Genomic DNA, 3,204 nt, shown 5'->3' on the forward strand with positions numbered 1-3,204 from the left:
AAAGAGAATGGCTAAACAGAGCATAGATAAGCCATCTTTTTGATGTTGGCCCTGGGAGCTGTGCCACCTGTTTGTACCTGGTAAGCACCTGCCAGCCAGTTGACCTTCATATTTAGCTGTTACCAGCAAGAACATTCCAGTGGTAAGCCGCACCTTACACAGGGATTCTGAAACCATTAAGTACAGAAAGGAGGACACTTCTCGGAAGGAATGCATATTCATGTTGTTTCCTCTTGGCTTTTGAAGGCTTTAAAAAGTAAATATATTACAAACCATTTTCCAGACACCGATTTAGAAAGAAAAAATCTTTTATTCCTTTGCCATTACAGTGATGGAGACAGAACATTTTATTTAAATGTCATAGGCTTGAACTCACACCTCACGCTTACGTGTACACAAAAAGGAAACGAGAAAAAAAATTAGATTGTTAGCACTAAGAATGCCTTTGGAGACCAGTTGGTCCAGCCCTGCTTTCCAGATGAAAAATGTAAGGCCAGAGGTTAACAGAATTACTCAACAATACAAATGGAGTTAGACAATTCAGTATTTTACCCATAGTTAGTATAAACAGTATTTCCCATGTATCACTGATGTCACGGGCATAAAATCTCATGAATTTCTTGAGATTCAATGTCCCAGGCGTCAGATGCTGGTTAATCACAATACTCACTGACCTACTGCATTCTGGGGGAAAAAGAGGAATTTACATTTTTTTCTTATGATAGGGAATTTTAATTCTAAGAAAGGCCAATTCCCAACAGATAATTTCTAGCCCTCCTTTAAAATGTACTTCTTCAGAAACTCAAGACCTAATAGATTTCCCTAAGTTTCAACTAAGCAAAACCATTGAGGATCTTTTGATATACTCATGAGTTACTTGCCTTTCTTTTATTGGAGGCCTGGCTGGATATCCTTTCCCCATTTACAGGGAGGTGGGTGAGGAGGGTTGGTCTTTGAATTTTTAACTCTAAATATGCCAATTACCCTTGTCTACGATATAAGTTGTAATTTTTTCCTCCTAGTTTGTCAGTTGACTTTGCTTATGCTGTTTTCTCCCTTTCTTCCATGATTTTAAAGAAAGTTCAAGTTGATGTCCAGTTCACTCTTTATATTTATCTAGGTAAATGTGGCAGAATATACTCTAAAAGCAACTGAAAACCCAGAATTACACAGTAGTTAGCGGTCGTCATATGCAAATCTGTTGTTAAATATCCAGAAAGATTCTGGTATTTTCTAGATTGTTAGCATGGCCCATGTTATCATACCAAATAAATTGTTGATCTGTAAGCATGTGGACCAGTTATGGACTCCAGGATCACTTATTTATAGACCTGTGCATTAATTCTGCAATTCTTAAAAGTCATGGTTTCTTAGTTTATTTGGTGTATTCTGAATCTATACAAAAAGTCACTTGCTTTTATAATAAAATTATTCTTTCATTTAAAATAGTGTGTTTTTGGGCGCCTGGGTGGCTCAGTTGGTTAAGCATCTGCGTTCGGCTCAGGTCATGATCCTGGAGTCCCGGGATCGAGTCCCACATCGGGCTCCCTGCTCGGCGGGGGGTCTGCTTCTCCCTCTGATCCTCTCATGCTCTATCTCATTCTCTGTCTCAAATAAATAAATAAAATCTTAAAAAAAATAAAATAAAATAAAATAGTATGTTTTTATACACACAGTACAAATTGCTTTTGAAATAGAACTTAGGAAATATCCAAAGCTCATTGGTTAAGATGTTTCTCTTGAAAACCTGTCCCTCGGATTCATTTAATGCCTTTTTAATAAACAGAAAATGCTGTGCTCACTTCAGCAGCACATACAATAAACAGAAAATACCTTTTTTCCTAGAGAAAGTAAAAACTGATTTCTCTATATTTTACTCTGATCTAATAGGAGATTTTGTTCTACAGAAGAAAAAGTTACTAAGAAAGACATGTGTGTATAAAGAAACAAACATATATGAAGAAAGCTTCGCAGAAAATGAACCAAAATATTAACAGTGGTTATCACTGAGTAGTATAATTGTATGTGACTTAGTTTTTCACATCTTCCTCCTGGATTTTGATCTTCTCATTAATGAGCCCATTCCATACATAGGTGAATTACATACAAGGCGAATAACAAACTTGTAAACAGAAATCCGAAGTGCCACCTTCTTCTTTTAAGTAATTGAGACTATTTATATACCCTAAGTGCAGTCTTTTCCCCCAACTTGATGATGTGTGCGTTCAGCAGGAGGAGAAAGCACAAGGAGTGACAGTAATCCAAGCTAAGAGGAGGGAGCTTTTACTAGCTCCTGGGAGCCCGGCAGCATCTTCACGTGCACATGTCTGCGTCTCAGTGAGGTCACTTCCAAGATTTTATGAGTCTCACATCTTACTCTGTTGAATTGGCTCCTTTCCAGCAACATTGTGATCCGAGGTGTTTCCAGCTCTATAGTACTTTGTCAAGGAAGGGCACTGAAATAACAGGATATTTTTATTCGAGTGACAGCATGGGTGACAACTGAACTGCCCAGAATTTGCTGCTTAAAATGGTGATGCTAACATTACACATAATTACAAGTTCAGAAGAAGTGTTTATGCCCTCCTTAGTGGTTGCTATGTAGGGCACAAGAAAATATGGCATAGATTCAGACACTGAGTAGATAAGAGAGAGATTAATGAATAAGTTGACCTTTCCTCATTGCCTTTTTTGCCAAAGGAAAAGTGTTCTCAGTGTTGAGCAACCAAATAGAAAGAGCCTTGTTCCAGAAACATAGAGGTCCCTCCTAACACACAACATATTTCTGACTCTCTTTTCTGAGCCAGCTCCTGGCAGGGGAGAGGAAACAGGAGCTGGTAGTTTGGAGGAGGGTCTGCCTCAGAGAGCATGTCTTCCCCCTACCACCGTCATGACTGAAAGAAGATATTGTATAGTCCAAGATGTCCAAACGCTTCCCTGGCCATGCTGAAAGCTCTCCTCTTCCTTAAGGCCAGGAAGACTGTCCTCCCGCCAGTGGACAGATCCCTGTGGAGGCCCAGCAGCTCATCTGACACCCCCTATTATTACTGCCACCTGATCCCTCATCATTGTTCTCTTTCCACCTCTCAAGACTTCCCAACATCGTTTGTTACCTGCGCCATCTTTGAACATTCTCATGTCCTTTAGCACGCAGCTGTGTCTTTGGAATCTGCCTCTTTACCTGTATCACCCTCTCGGTCCTTG

At 39.5% G+C, this 3,204-nt stretch overlaps 1 long non-coding RNA gene across 1 annotated transcript; it reads right to left on the minus strand.

Moving 5' to 3' along the window:
• Nucleotides 1–290: 290 nt before the first annotated feature.
• Nucleotides 291–3,198, minus strand: LOC115939167 (uncharacterized). The gene is made up of 2 exons (XR_014141679.1): nt 1,673–3,198; nt 291–1,464 (listed from the first exon to the last, which is right to left on the minus strand). It is a non-coding gene; the product is annotated as an uncharacterized LOC115939167 (long non-coding RNA).
• Between the last annotated feature and the right edge of the window lie 6 nt (nt 3,199–3,204).

This window comes from Leptonychotes weddellii, unplaced genomic scaffold (assembly GCF_054177405.1).
Source record: "Leptonychotes weddellii isolate Sample4059 unplaced genomic scaffold, ASM5417740v2 HiC_scaffold_12843, whole genome shotgun sequence".
Classification (NCBI taxonomy): Eukaryota; Metazoa; Chordata; class Mammalia; order Carnivora; family Phocidae; genus Leptonychotes; species Leptonychotes weddellii.